The sequence below is a fragment of the Dysidea avara genome, chromosome 6 (assembly GCF_963678975.1).
Source record: "Dysidea avara chromosome 6, odDysAvar1.4, whole genome shotgun sequence".
Taxonomy (NCBI): Eukaryota; Metazoa; Porifera; class Demospongiae; order Dictyoceratida; family Dysideidae; genus Dysidea; species Dysidea avara.
The window spans coordinates 4,329,779-4,346,571 of NC_089277.1; the positions used below are offsets into that span (position 1 = coordinate 4,329,779).

The window sequence follows — 16,793 nt, forward strand, 5'->3', positions numbered from 1 at the left end:
ATGGCACCGCTAAAGAGTCTAAAACTTCTGATCCATCAGGGATTTCTACTAATTTCTATCTTCAACAGGTGCTGTTTCACTATAAATTGTGACCGTCTCAGCAAAAACCTGACTTGTTCGCACAAGCATGCGTATTGAGAAAATCGAAATTTAAAAATAATTCGTAAAATTATGCATGCTACAAAAAAACTACGCAAGTTTTTATTGGACCAGTACTCAAAGAAGGAAGACTCAAATCGATTAAAACTATATACCATTTTATTCGCCTGTTCATGGAAAATTCGAAAGTCTTTGTTTCGTTTCTCCAGCTCAACCAGTATGCGTGTCACGTGCTTTTGTTTACGATGTGGTAAACGTAAACAAGATTGTCATCGTTTCTTCTACCAAACCGCCTTCATATCCATATGCGCAAGTATCTACAGGGCTAATACTATACCTTGAGTGATACGTTGATCTATGGTGAACATTTTAAGCCAAATTGCAATGCTGTAGACTACTTCAAACGGAAGTTATGGCTACGAATGTAAGTGCCTATAGTTTATTTTCAGTATAGTAACTGTACAAATCGATTACCTCGCTCTTCCTACTGTCTATCGCTATAATTCCAAAACTACATGCCACAGAAGGCTGAAACTGTGGTGGTCCATTCCTTGGACACTGCTGATATTGCTGAGTGAATAAAAATTTTTTTTTTAAATGCGCGAACAAGTCAGGTTTTTGCTGAGACGGTCACAATTGCTATCTATAATGGGGTACAGAATATAACAGTTATAACACGATTCCTCGGGATATGACAAAACACATGTACTTGTGCCCTGTGAGCACTCTTGCGTATATTGTCATATCCCTCACAACCACGTTATAACTATTAAAAAATATAACAAGGTTTGTAATAATAGTGTGCAGTGAATCTTGTTGAAGCCTTATAAAAAGTTGAAGCTTTACTGTTGAAGCCTGACTTGTAAACATTATTAGATATTGTAATGAATGTACCACCTACATGTGCCATATAAAGCCTTAGAAAATGGTATGCATAATATGCTTTGATCTTTGGAGGATAATGAGGTCTTTAAAATCCACTAAGTGATTCTTAAATTCATTAGATACCTGCTGGCAGAAAAGACCTCAAGCATCACAAATCTCACTTTCGACCATTGATTCGCAATGCTCCCTCCAAGCGTAATCAGGCTGATAGCCTGAAGTGGGTGACCAGTCACCCAGGCCAACATGTGGTTAGCCACCCTATTCATTTTATAGGCATACCTAAAAGAATTCAATTATGGGAGATACAATCTAGCGTTGTACATACGTTTGTCACAATGATCGGAGAAGTCCAAAAATATCATGGAAAATTCTGTTTAGCGCCCATCTGTTTCTAGAGTGTTTTATGGCTGTTTTCGTCGTCTATTAAACTATGGATGGACTTTTACCAACACTTAACTAGGTAAGCTTCCTTGTAGAATGTTATTTTTTGCTACATGTAATGTGGGTGTGAACCGTGCCTGTTCTTCGTGATACCGTGGTGCCACTGAATCATTATATTATGTGCCACATGAAGCATTATAATATAGTACATACCTGTGCCTATGAAGCCTTATAGCCACATGAAGCCTTATATTATAATAGTACATACCCCATGGCATATGAAGCCTTATAGTTAATAGTAGCCATTGGATTTATGAAGCCTTATGAGTGCCACATGAAGCCTTCTTACCCATATGAAGCCTTATACATGTATATATATATGGTAAAAAGCAGTTCCTGTTTATATATATGGTAAAAACCAGTAGCCCAAGGAAATGAATGATGTCATGAATTTTTGGTAGTATAAAATAGCTGCACTAAACCACTGACAGTACATAATATAGTTTTAATATTATACGTATAGACAGGAATTGTGAAACTGCTGGTCACACTGTAAGTATTTGCAGATTAATGTGTCACTTATACTGTATCATATGATATTTATGTGTATCGGAAAAGCCACGTAATACTGAATAGTTATCCTTAAGTGCTATATATAGCTATGCAGCCTAAGCATTTGATAAAGTAAATGTGTAATTCATTGCATGACTAACAACAGCAGAACAGTAGGATTAGATTTGTGTGGAACAGACCATGTTTTTGCAGCTATTACCTACAACATAAAGAGTAACCAAACTACATAGCTATTAGCTGATCCAAACATTTCCACTATGTGATTAATATGCAGTCTTGTAGCATATATTAGTATGATTAGGGTGTGTCAGTGTGTGTAATGTGTGTGGGTATGTGTATACTTCCGTGTGTAGTGTGTGTGTATGCATGCATTTGTGGTTGTGTGTGTGTGTGTATGCATGCATTTGTGGTTGTGTGTGTGTGTGTATGCATGCATTGGTGGTTGTGTGTGTGTGTGTATGCATGCATTTGTGGTTGTGTGTGTGTGTGTATGTGTGTGTGTGTGTGTGTTTGTGTGCGTGCATGTGGAGTGTGTATGTATGCTCATGCATATACACTGTAGCATGTGCTGAGTGAAAATGTACAGTATATACCTCGAGAGTAATGAAGTGAATTGTCAGCTCAAACTGTATAAGGTGTATACTATTGCCAATTAACATACAGTATGCTTCCAAATCATTTGTAACAGCATTGAAATGTGCTGCATGTACTGTATCTAGGGTAATAAAACTAATAATATTAGTATACTTTGACTCTTACTTTATACCATAAAGCATATCGTGAGTTTGGTATTATTTGTACAAGTGTAATGAAAATTACATGATGTCTAATTCCTACTAGCAGAAAATTATGTAGTTACAGTACCTGTTGGCAGGACTTGGGGCCGCTCTGAATATCTGAAGACATTTATGGGCTTGGCTATGCATAGCCAGTGCTGTCAAGTTGTTGTGAAGGAAACATGAGGCTGGTTTTAGGGTGATATTCTTGGGCAAGAAAGCCCTAACTTTCATAATCCATATACAGTAGTACTATTACACTGTATGATAATTTTGGTAGCTACTATAATGTAAGGGCAGGTTTTATAGTGCCAGCAGTCACATGCATTAAAAAAACTTTGAAAAAACCTTAAGAACAAAAAACACTGAGCTGGGACTCGAAGCAGGGTCCATACTCATAGCCCATACTCATAATTACTGTACCACCAGTGCTGCAGCTACCCTTCTCCCTTAGTTTGTACCTTATAGACGTCCAACTGAAGTGACTTCTATAACAAGAGTGAAGAAGAAACTAACCAACCTTAACCCTAATGCTAGTAACTACTTTTCACATGCTCTAAAGTACAAGACCCAAGGAAAACTACTGGTCATGTGCCCTTTGGTTTATGGCAATATTAACAATGCTCGTGTGCAATTATCTCAGCACTTTGCATGCCATATAAAGCAGCAATAAATATTGCATAGTAACTCCTGTCATAAGCTTAGTGTTCTTCAGCATGTTATAAACGAACCATTTGTATAATACATTTTAGCAGCGCTTAAATCATGTCTGCCTCCTCTGACGCATGCCCTAAAGTCGAATGCTAGCTCACCTCGATACAACTGGTGTGTTTGATAGTCTAGGTAAATAATGGCCTTAATTGTCCCGGTAAAATAGCCGTTCGCATTCATGTTCATAACTGGTGCTGGCACCATATCCACTTCATAATGTAAAATGATTAGACCATTTATAGTATAACCTAACTTCGTGAGATAATGAAAATATTTTAGATATACAATCAGCCTTGAATACTCTCACATAGCTAACTAAATTGCCAAGTTGTTATTAGTATTTAAACTAAAAAAAATTCTGTACTAAACAACATTAACTATGTATATCATTACGTATTCATTGCAGTTGCCAAAGTATAATGGGAGACATACCAGAAGAAGTTATCTCACAACAAGAAACTGGATTATGTGAACACTCACAATTGTGTGTTGGTCACACTAGTGGGAAATTACCTTACAACATTGTCACTGGTGTAACAGTGTTGATGACACAGTCAGTAACACAAACACTACCCTCAGGATTACACAAGGTACATCATACTCTACGTACATGCATGTAACTTATAGTGATACACAATGGAGTCATGTGCAGCTAATCATATCAGTTTCAATATTTAATATGATAATGTTACAGGAAAAGAAGATCTAAAGAACAATCAAAAGTTCACTGAACTACAAGGATCACATCTCTACCATCAACTAACATTACATGTACCACATGCAGTCAGAGTTTTTCAAAATCATTTTTAGCAAACTTTTTAAAAAATTTCAATAACAGTTTTTGTCTATAGCTACTGAATTATAACAAAATGGTGCTACTGTACGTATTTTTCCTATGCAATCCTTTTCTTTTTCAACAATTAACATTTGAGCTATCTTTTAAATTTAAAAATGGTATGGTAATTATACCGTATAGAGGGAAACTTTGGTGGGAGTAAACTTTGGGGAATAACCAGTTAAACTTTGGCAAATTCAAGCTCAGTTCGTAGTTATAAAGACAGTAATGTGAGATGCTACGAACAATTGGTGGGTTAAATGTTGGTGAATTTGTAGCAAATTGCCAAATTCACCAAAGTTTCCCCTGCCAAAAAAAAAGTTTCCCTCTATATGGTACTGTCTTGTACTATACACATACAGTAGGATAGCACTTACTAATCAGTGCACCCATAACACGTATATTGTGCACAGGAATTCTGTAAGTTAGGGGGTGCTGGCTCTGCTGGTGAAATAAGTTTGGGAAACATCACAGTATAGCAGCATTTTGTTCATGTAAAACCCTTTAAATTGCAAAAAAAGTTTAGTAGCTTTTGAGAGTTGCATCCCCAGACCCCCTGAAAAATCCACCTTACACACTGCAATAATTATCATCTGGCCCCCATCCTTCCATAAACTGGTCAATTGGTGGAAGACGGTGTAAATGTGCTTAGTTATTTGAGTACTTGCCACAATAATGTGTACAATTTCAAATGTGAATTGTAGGTCAAAGTGATTAACTATGTCAGATGGAAGGTCTGATGATCTGGGCTGAGTTGCAACAAGTTGATGTGGTCTTCAACAACTCTTTGTTGTAAATGCTGATATAGCAGCCCTGCATCTTGCTTGGCAGCGATCTGCAATCTACATACAGCTAGGGATAAGGTGATTGATAAATCTGAGAAAAAGGCATGTGCATATTCTCAGTTCAGATGACGTCATTATGTTATTATACAGTGGGATGTTTGTGGATAGAGAGCCACGCCCATAATTAAACCACGTGTTATTAGTTAATTGATCACGAGTATCCTGTGACACGTGGATGTTATATTGGCATGCAACAACACGCAGCACACCAATATTTCGTGCAGGTCTGCTAGCGAGGGAAGAAGCCAATCATATTCGTAAAGTAAGTTGCTGTTATAAGGTCTCCCTTAACATGTGCTGTTTACTAATTATACGAGAAGCCCTATGGCGCCGCGGATGAGATACAAACCACAAAAATATGTTAATTAATGTTGTAAAATGTTTATATATGCGCTCGGAACAGCATATCGGGTATTAGCTGTGATTTCTCCTTGACGATTGCAGCTGTAGCACCGAGCTGCCACTAAGACCCTTCGATACGCCCATCTCGTGGTAAGAAGCTGTAGTTAGATCGATTTGTGTTGCATGGGCGTAGCTGTGTAGTGTTCCGGCCATGATGTACTGCGATCTGTAGTTGTGCAGTACTATGGCGTGTCCTGTTCGACTTTACTAATAAAATGATGAATTATTAATTGTGCTAGTATAGCTGTACTGAATAGTTGTTATTATAGTTATTATGTACCGTACAATAGTCGATATTATAAGTTCTAATATACGTATATAATAATGAATACTGGCCGTGCACCGTCGTGAAGGCCTACAGGAAGGTAGTTTAATGTGATCATGTTAGTTGAGTTATATTTTATAGTCTTATAACCCCAACCAATGGAGTCAAGGTCAATGTAGTCCAATAACCTAATGCCTAGCCAACTGGTTAAACCTGTCGGGCCGGCTGGGAATATTACCATTATCCATAGTACATGCCACATTAGCTAGCTATATACGTCAAGTGTCATACCTGAACTATCCACATTGCTGGTAAATGAGGTATCTAATTAGCTGTACATAACATCAACTCATCCACTTGAGATGGCCTTACTGACAAATATGGTGGAAACTGCTTCAGATGTCTTCACTCTGCAAACATTAAAGTAACTTCAAATATCAGATATCCAGCAACCAAACAGTGGTCTAATAATAATCACCACCCCTCATCATTCCTAAGACAAGGTGGAAATGTTCACCAGGTGTCTTATCATTATTATGTTTGCAAAACAACAATTTACTAATAAATTTGATACTCAAAACCTTCAGTCTTGTTAACTCTGATGCTATAAGTGTGTGAAGCTTCATTAAATACACAACATGTGTTATTTTAAATATAAGGCCAATCCATGAAGACTCACTAGCTGCTTCACATTATGCAAGCTCATGCACATCAACATGGTTTTATTCATGCTGTTTCCAGGACATTTAATCATTATCTGTTAAATAAACTATGTTTCTCATCTACCACCCACATCTGGTTACTGTCAGCTCTAAATACTCCATTATTCTGTATTCCATTATTTTTACATACTGTACCAATTCCAAATTCATAAAAGGAAGGCACAAACAAGCTTAGTCATGATTTTTTTTGCAGCTTTTATGGTTGTGCAAGGCAAATAATTGCTTGAAAAGCTGCCAATCTTAATGGACTTCCTGCCTGCATATAAGCCTGGAGGAAACAGAGAATTTATTTGGAGTAGGCTCGGTAGCCTTACACACCTTATTCAGAATCACCAAGCCCAGACCTCTCAACTCACCATGAGACTCAAGTTTTCGGGCCTCTTCTCAAGGTCTCACAGTCAGGTGCTACTTTCTCAAGGTCACGCCACAGGATGATGATTGTTATGATGATGTGGATGATTGTCATACCACATACAGTACAAGTGTTATTCCACAAGTAATCTAGTAAATAAGATCAGCGTAGTGTTCATTACAAGCCAACTTGGTTGCATGCATGTAAAGAGTAGAGTTACAGTTTACAAAATGCTAAAATGAAATGTTCAAGTAGCTATCTATGATGCTGTCAAGTTCATAAGTAGTTCAGCAACAAACATGATGGTGTGAATGAATCTATCAAAGCTTGTAAGGATTCCCCTCCACTTTTTGCTCCTGTATGCCACCACCTTGTACCCACCCTCTGTGCAGAGTCCTGCGTGTGAGACAGCTCAGGGAGACTCCCTACACTCAGCACAAAAACAGCCCTGAAGTGAGTAGGTTCTCCATCAGACTGAACATACCACATACTCCCTTGAGTTGTAGCTCAACCTATAAGCCTACACACTGTATATTTAATTATTTACAAGCCACATAATCAGATCACTCACCCAAAGGCCACACAGTTAATATTCATCCAGGGAGTAGCTTTTAGTGTGATATAGAACTGAGAAGAGTTTGTGTTGTGTCCACAATTCACCATCCCAACTATACCTCTACTGTTGTGGTGGACAGCATAGCACTCATCTGTAAAATTTTAAAAAGTGAATTAAATAAGAGTTATGTGAGTTATATTCTTACTCTAGACTCTCCTATATTGAAAATTTATCAAGGTCAGTATCAGAAGCCAATATGACTAAATATAGAAGCCACTAAACTATGAAAATAAAGGGGGTTTCATCTGAGTGTATGCACCATGTAAGTACAAACTTATACAAGAGACAAAGCAATCACTTGTGCCTACATGGTGGTTTTATTATGATAGCTACATGCATGACTTGGACATGGCATATTATGTTAAAAGGTTTAAGCAACTAAATACTAGAGTGGACAGTTTTAAATTTTCCTTCTTCCCTTCAGTGATTAAACTATGGAATAATCTACCCCAGAACATTGTTAATGCTCCCACGTACACTGAGTTTTGTAATGATTTGGACACTTTTATAATTACACCTGTGCATTATAATCATACATGATTCCTGCACAGTACACAATACACAGACTGCACAAAAAACTCACCCAAAGGCCACATAGTTAGTATTCATCCAGGGAGTAGCCTTCAATGTGATGTAGAACTGAGAGGAGTTTGTGTTGTCTCCACAATTCACCATTCCAACTATACCTCTACTGTTGTGTTTTCAGTTCAGGTGCTATAACAACATAGTAGTGAGGTGTGTACGCTTGTACAAACACATATCATCACAAGTGTGGCCTGTAGTACAGTTTATATGGCTTTATGATGTCAATACACATCCTTGCTATAAAAACCAGCAACATTAGCACAATAGACACTTTTTACTATTGAATCAAACTCATGCAAGTGATCAGTGGTCAGCTACTTAAAGTGAGTGTCATATGAATGAGTGGGGTATATATTAGGGCTGAGCGATACTGCCATTTTAGTATCACGATCGATACTAAAGCCACTATTCACGATACTGAATAGTTCACGATACTTACAAATAAGTCAATCATAGCTGGTGCTACATAGCATATTGCTCAGCATTCCTGCAGGAAGTTCTTTATAGGTGATAACAAACTAGCCACTATCATCCTTGTTGACAGTAACAGTTATTGTAACACATGCTTTGAGGTTGTTATGGTGTTCACACCTCTCTGCAGGGGAAACCAGATGGGAGGACTTTATCATTTACAAGGATTCTTAGCCTAGTACAGCATAACAAATGGATTTTTAATGACAATAATGTACAGGCATGGTATCACGATAGTTAATAACAAAATATCGCGATATCGATACTTTCAAAATATCGCGATATATCGCTAAAACGGTAGTATCGCTCAGCCCTAGTATATATAGTGTAGAGCTTGTGGTTATAATTTGCAGCATCTAACTAGCAATGGTGCATAATATTGCAGTAAAAAAGTATTTCTCTAGTTTTTATAATATGAAACACATTGCAGGGAATGGTGACAAAACAGCACAACAGTAATTATATAAACAGCTGGCACATGCAAGATGTTGATGTCAATTTTACTGATAAATTCACATTGAAGTATAGCAATGCTGCATGCTGTAATAGGAAGGCTATCAGATGTATCATAGGCTAATCTGCATACAATTATACTTGTGGTTCAACATACACACATAAATACGTTATAATTATATATTAAGTGAAGACATGAATACAAAACTCATTAGAAGGAAATATAGATTCAATGACGGGCTTGCATGCACATTTTAGTGATAGGCACATTCTCTCCAAGCATTAAAGATCCAGAAGACACTTGCTAACATTTAACCAGAAACCAAACCACAAATTATGGTATAATAACATTGATCAGAAATGGTCAGATGGGTGTGGAGTAGTGTACCACAGTTATTACATATGTAATACATATGGATAATTAGAACTGTAAATAATAGATATGAACAATTAGAATTGTTATGAGAACTCTTAATTTGTTGTTGTTATGTGTAACCTTGACCTTAGAGATTTGATAAAAAGGCTGGAGCTGGTCACCAGCTCTCTCTTCTTCAGTTGATTGTAAGCTGTTATATTGTTGAAGCTGAATGATATCTATTACATTTGGGGGCTTGTCCGAATGTGAGGAAGAAGAGCAGAAGAAGAAGAGCAACCATAATGACAACCACTGAGGCTTTGAGGTTACAGTTGGATATTCTACAGAGGGAGAAACAAGAACTAGAGGTTAGGAACTTGAAACTAACTGATAATCCTAGTAGAGAAAGTTTGAAGGTAGTAGAGAAGGAAAGAGACCACTGGAAAGATGATGTGTTGGTGGTGGGGAAAAGTTTTGCGGAACATCTGTATAACTTGAGGGAAGTTTTTGAAAGATTTCGAAATGCTAATTTGAAGCTGAAGCCAGAGAAATGCTGTCTAGCTGGAAGTGAAGTTGTGTATCTTGGATATGATGTATCTAAGGAAGGAATTTCAGCTGATATTAAGAAAGTAGAAGCAGTTCAGTGTTTTCCTCAGCCACATGATTTAACATCTTTACGCTCTTTTCTTGGATTGGCTTCTTACTATCGTCGATTCGTGCCTGATTTTTCTACAGTTGCAAACCCTCTTTATGCACTTACACGAAAGAACATTGAATTTTCTTGGGGTCAAGCCCAGGAAAATGCCTTCCAAAAGTTGAAACAGCTTTTAACCCAAGCACCAGTGTTGGCATTTCCTAATTTTGACCAAGAATTCATCCTGGAGACTGATGCTTCTGGAGTTGGATTGGGTGCTATATTGGCCCAAAGACAACAGGATGTAACAGTGCGACCTATAGCATATGCTAGTCGAACGTTACAGTCACACGAGAAGAGATATAGTGCTACAGAATTGGAAGCCTTAGGAGTTGTGTGGGCTGTCAAACACTTCCACCATTATCTTTATGGACATCGTTGTCATGTATTTAGTGATCATGAACCCCTTAAATCCTTATTGAATACTCCTCATCCCTCAGGCAAACTTGCACGATGGGGTTTGGCCTTACAAGAGGTAGATTTGATTATTCATTATCGTTCAGGTAAAAGTAATACTAGTGCTGATAGTTTGTCAAGATTCCCAGTGCATCAGCCTGATGAGTGTACAGAGGAGTTACTGGTGGCTGCTGCAGTGGTTCAGGGTGATATCAATGTTGACAAGAAGGAGGAGAGTAAAGTGACTGCTGTGGTGGTGGAAGAGGTAGGAGAGAACAGCTGTTTAGATAAAAAGTCTGAATTGTCTATCACTGCTGCAGTACAACCAGTATCGCATGACAGTGGCAAACAAAGTATAGGAAGCAGGCAGAGAGAAGATCCAGAATTAAGGATAATCATTGAATATCAAGAAGGGGGAATGTTACCTGATGATGATAAGAAGGCAAGGGAAATTTTATTGAGTAGGTATCAATATCTCATGATGGAAGATGTTCTGTATTATGTTGAGACGGATAAAACTTTGCGCCTTATTCCTCCAGATTGTGACCGTATTAAATTGTTTGAAGAGGCTCATAGTGGAACATTCGGTGCTCATTTGAGAGATGCGAAGGTACATGGAGAATTGTCAAAGCACTACTGGTGGCCTAAAATGAGGAGTGACATTTCCAAATGGTGTCAGAGTTGTTTGGTCTGTGCTACACGTTACCCTGGTAGGGCTGTCCACCCTCCATTGACGCCGATACCTGTAGAGGGGCCATTCCATAGAGTGGGGGTTGATGTGATCCAGTTCACTACTTCACATGTTGGAAATCGTTATGCTGTTGTGTTTACTGACTATCTTACAAAATGGCCAGAGGTATTTGCAACCAAAGATCAAACAGCACTCACTATTGCAAAGCTGTTTGTACAGGAGATAATTTGCCGTCATGGTGTTCCATGCCAGTTGTTGTCAGATAGGGGCCCTGCATTCCTGTCATATCTGATGACAGAAATTTGCAAGTTACTAGGTGTACGTAAATTAAACACAACAGCATATCATCCACAGACTAATGGATTGACAGAACGATTCAACAGAACATTAACCAGTATGTTGGCTAAGAAGGTGGAGCAGAGTGGAAAAGATTGGGATAGTCACCTTCCATTTGTTCTGTTTGCCTATAGGGCAAGTGTCCAGGAGTCAGTGAGAGAGTCTCCATTTTACTTGCTCTATGGGCGGGATCCCAGATTGCCAACAGTATTGGATATGGACAGTGGCTCTAAGCAGGAAGTGGATGTGGACACTTACAAGGGAGAAATAACAATTAAGATGGATGAAGCATGGGAATTGGCGAGAAGCAATATTAAGAAAGCCCAGAAAAATCAGAAATTATATCATGATCAGCGATCTAAGCCACCTAATTTTAAAGTTGGTGATAGAATGATGGTGTACATGCCGGCTGCAAAAGCATGTAAGTCTTACAAGTTTGCTAGGCCATTTCATGGGCCCTATCGAATAATAGCACAGGATGAAACTGGAGTGGTTGTTCGTCCAGTGGATAGGCCACAAGCAAAATCATTTAGAGTAGCTTATGACAGGGTGAGATATTGCTCTGAATTATTACCTGATAAGTTTTGGCCAACAAGAACTACTGTCAGTGGGAATAAATGTGATAAGAGGCCGATTTCACAGAATATTGAAGGTGTTACTAACCTGGCTGAGGGAAACCAAGGCTCAACCCCTGACAGCTCAATTGATGATGATGTTGAAGACCAACAACAGGAGGGAGCATCACCAACTGTGCTACCACATGAGGAAACCAACTCCTGGAAAAGTCGCCTAAGACCAAGACAGAAAGATGGGGACATCTGATCTAAGAGCGGGGAGATGTAATACATATGGATAATTAGAACTGTAAATAATAGATATGAACAATTAGAATTGTTATGAGAACTCTTAATTTGTTGTTGTTATGTGTAACCTTGACCTTAGAGATTTGATAAAAAGGCTGGAGCTGGTCACTAGCTCTCTCTTCTTCAGTTGATTGTAAGCTGTTATATTGTTGAAGCTGAATGATATCTATTACACATATCCCTACAAGTCACAAGGAATAACATGCAGCTATGTGTTCTTAGAGTATTAACAGTATTAACAGTGAAGTAAATGAAAGTGTTTTACAGCATGTTATATTATGCTATGGTGGTATTCATTATACACAGTTGGTGAAGTGTAATGGGAGACAGAACAGAAGAAGTTATCCCTCAACCAGAAACTGGATTATGTAAACATTCACAATTGTGCGTTGGTCACACCAGTGGGAAATTACCTTACAACCTTGTCACTAGTGTAACAGTGTTGATGACACAGTCAGTAACACACACACTACCCTCAGGATTACACAAGGTATATCATACTCTACATACATGCATGTAACTTATAGTGATACACAATGGAGTCATATACTGCTAATAGTGTTCGGCCTTGAAAATATTACTCAATATCAATTATAGAACTATCAGCAAAATCTCATATTGGTGTATCACTAACTGCTAATCATATCAGTTCATTTAACCATCAATCCTTAACATGTCACAGATAAAAGAAGATCTGAAGAACAAAAAAGTTCACTGAACTATACAAGTGTCCACCTGTCACTGACATCTCTACCATCAACTTTTCAGCAGAGACTATATTTGTACAACATACAGTCAGAATTTTTATATCAACTTTATAAGCATGTTCAATTGCTTTTTAATAATATTTTATTTTTATTATAGATATAATAGTCCTTCCATTGTACTTCCCTTTTAACAACAATGAATTTAAACAGTTAAGATAATATAAGTATTTTGATGATAATAACTTGATTTCACTGTCTCATTATATGCACATTAAGTGTAGCTATTCATGCCACTCTTGTCTAATACCATGTCACATCGTTTGTGCATAATCCAAATATCAGCAGCTGTAGCAGTGCATATAAAGTAGCAGTATTTTATGGGCTTAAGAAATCAACTCTCTGCATGCATGTTTCCCATCCACTGCCCACTGTTAGCACTTAATTGTTCCATCAATTAGTATTCTTCCATTGTTTTCTGGTTTCAATTGAATATAGATCTTATCTACAGTGACGTCACAACATAAAAACAGCGTGGATAGTGTGGGGACTAGGGTATTGGGAGAGATGAAATGTTTATATTAACTCTGGGTGATCCAACCTATATCAAAACCATAATCCCCTTGCTGTTTCTGTACTACGCATTATATACATTTATGACTTTACAAGGTTTTGGATAAAATGGGCAGCAGCATCAGAAATGCTGTTAGCATGCTTCAACAACACTTGTGTTGGCACATGACACCATAAAGCTTCACTTAATAAGGTATTTAAGATCAAAAAAGGTGTCTGAGAGTAACGTACGGTAGCAAACCAACACTGCACTTTGTTAAGTGAGTTTCAGTGGGTTGACCATTTATTACAGACCCATCAAGCGCCCTTTTAGCAAAAATTGAAGTACAGCAAATCACCCTTTAAGCAATTAAATTTTGTAGAGCACCTCACCCAATAACCAAAAAGGCAATGAGAACATTTTAAATGTTCCCATCCATTATGAACCAAAATCCATCAAATTTTACTACACAGCTACGTATATCCCAAATGGAAGGAATTTGCTATCTACAAAACCCACCCTTTACACTACACCCTTTAAACTAGATCATTGGTAGGTTCCATCCCCTAAGTTACCAGAGTTGGGGTAGTTAAGTAACTAGCTACTTGTCACTTTTATCCCATATAACTTAGTTACAGTTACTTTAAGGCAACTAAGTACTTCAGTTATAGCTACTTTCAAAATATAAATTGCTTCTTTGTTAACTTTTGGAACATAATTTTCATGATTAGTTTGCTCAGATATGCGTCAACGAGGGAAGAAGGGAACACGCAGTACATATGTACACTGAAATAATTTCTGGCCATTTCAGCTCAGTTTCAATTATTGCTACATCTGTTACTCAAGCTGAATCATGAAGAACAGAACACAGAATGCGTCTACTTAATGTGGCTGTAGCTTTAAAGTGTAACTATTGTAAATAGTTACAATAGTTACTATAGTAATTTAGTTACTTTTCAGACAGTTGTAGCTAGTTACAAAACATGTAACTATAGTTATATTACTAGTTACTGTAAAAGTAACTAGTTACTTAATTTAGTTACAAAAGTAACCAGTTACCCTCAACTCTGTAGGTTACAGGTTAATCTTAAAAGTGTAAATTTTTCATTGCCAACCTAACATACACTACATAATATCATGCTATATACTAATGCAAGATTAGGGTAGCTCTAGCTTTGTGAGACATAATTATGTTGTTTTGCCATTAAAAACACTGCAGTCTAAGATGGCAAAACCCAGGAATAAAGATTAGAAGTTGGGTTTTTTGATAAGGTGCGCTAAATAAAGTTGGTACAAAGGACATGTTATTGCATTCAATCTAGCATTCAGTATTGTTTCAATTATCTGTCCTAATGGCAGACTACCAATCTGCAGTACATTATGGTTATGATATAGTCTTTGAATGCCTATCAATACTTTTTGAGAAGCCCATAAAACCAGTCTAGCAGCATGAAAAGTTTTAAATGAAGGTGAAGCCCTTCATATTAATGTTTTTATGTTGCTACAGTGTAGTTTGAGGCAGGTGGAACACTACAATTTGTTGTAGTAACATTGTTGTAGTAACACAAGTAAGCCAGCCCATACATTGCTCAGCTCCAGCTGTCACTACCATGTTTTCCACAGCCAAATACAGCAAAAGCTGTAGGCTCTATTGGCATTTCTGGGGCATAGTGATACTGTATATTAAATTTATTAGGTCCTGTTGAAGGGTTTCTGGCGTGTTTCTTCCTAGTGACTCAGATACAAGCCTTCAAAGAGCTTGTTTCACTCGAAAAAACTACTAAAAGTTCAATAAAACGTCTATACAACCAGTAACTTAAAAAATCGCTTCCACAGGACCTAGATATCTTAGTCACCTGTGTTGAAATTATAAGGATTCAGTAATCTGTCAGTCTGGTTTTTGGCATATAAAACATCACTCTATTGTGGACCACACACCCAAGAACAGTGGTTGTTCTGCAGTAAAAACAAACAAGCACAATTAGTTGTATTGCTAACACAACACAGTTGCTGAAATTATTTATCCCTGCTTGGTTTAAAGGAGGTTTTGTAATTTCCATGCATTTTAAACTATTCTGTAACCTTAAACAAATCTATGGAAGTTTCTAATCAGTGCACACAGCAAAATAAGCCGCATCATTCCTGGGTTTTGTCATCTTAGAATGTCATATTTTAAACAATAAAGCAACATACTTGCATCTCATAAAGCTAGAGCTACTCCTATACGCTGAACTTACCATTCTCCCATAGGCTCCTGTACAAACTACACCCCCAGTTAAAATGTCACAGAAGCGATGCGGAAATGAAACAAAAGTATAGCATTCATAAAACTGATAGTATATAGTACTTGTACGGCTTTGCGTAGTTTTGGATAAGGCCCATTATCAGGTCTTCATATATAGGATAAAGCCTGTACTATATATCCCAATGTACATATGCTAACTAGTCCTGTAAGTGTTCACTGTAAAGAGATTCTGAGGTATACAGACAGATGAACGAACATGCACACAACACATACTTACTCGAAGCTTAACCACTTCTTTATTAAGATCATCATAATGAGATTGCAAATAATCCGATTTCCCTGGGAAATGATTAAGTGATGAAAAATTTTCATCGTTCTGTTCTAGCTCGGAGACACATGCTTTCAGATTGTATATCATCGCTTCCATTTCTTGTTGCATGCGTAAATTATCTTGCTGTAATCATTTAAACATGGCTTCTACGTAACTGGCAATATCGATAATCCCATTTGTGATTGACCTTGAGAAGCCATATTGTGAATAGAGTGACATCAAATTCCTAATTTAGACAATTGTTATGGTAACAATAAAACAGCACTCTGCCTTTATTATTCATTTAGTAATGGATGTAAAAATAATAGTAACATCTATTTAAGGCTAAAATAATAACCACAAAAAATGCTGAGTGTTTCCTAAATCATTAAAAATTATGGCAAAAAATTCAAAGCAAACATGATCAGACTAGCAGCAATAACTCTTAATACATCATCAACACCTAGCCATAGTCTTTTAACAGTGGTATGCAGTAACATAGAGATTTAACTTCATTAGAGGTCAAGAATAAAGGCAGAGTGCTATTTTATTGTTACCATAACAATTGTCTAAATTAGGAATTTGATGTCACTCTAATCACAATAATTATAGCTTCTCAAGGTCAATCACAAATGGGATTATCGATATCGCCAGTTAGAAGCCATGTTTAAACAA

General features: G+C 37.3%; 2 long non-coding RNA genes across 2 annotated transcripts in view; both read right to left on the reverse strand.

Annotated features, from left to right (window-relative positions):
* Window positions 1-6,069: 6,069 nt before the first annotated feature.
* Window positions 6,070-7,548, reverse strand: LOC136259095 (uncharacterized). The gene is made up of 3 exons (XR_010703191.1): window positions 7,418-7,548; window positions 6,851-7,373; window positions 6,070-6,182 (listed from the first exon to the last, which is right to left on the reverse strand). It is a non-coding gene; the product is annotated as an uncharacterized lncRNA (long non-coding RNA).
* A 491-nt stretch (window positions 7,549-8,039) lies between these two features.
* LOC136259100 (uncharacterized) overlaps window positions 8,040-16,793 on the reverse strand; it is a 60,144-nt gene continuing 51,390 nt past the window's right edge. Inside the window, exon 7 of the long non-coding RNA XR_010703192.1 lies at window positions 8,040-8,176. This is a non-coding gene — a long non-coding RNA (uncharacterized lncRNA). The remainder of the gene's footprint in view (window positions 8,177-16,793) is intronic.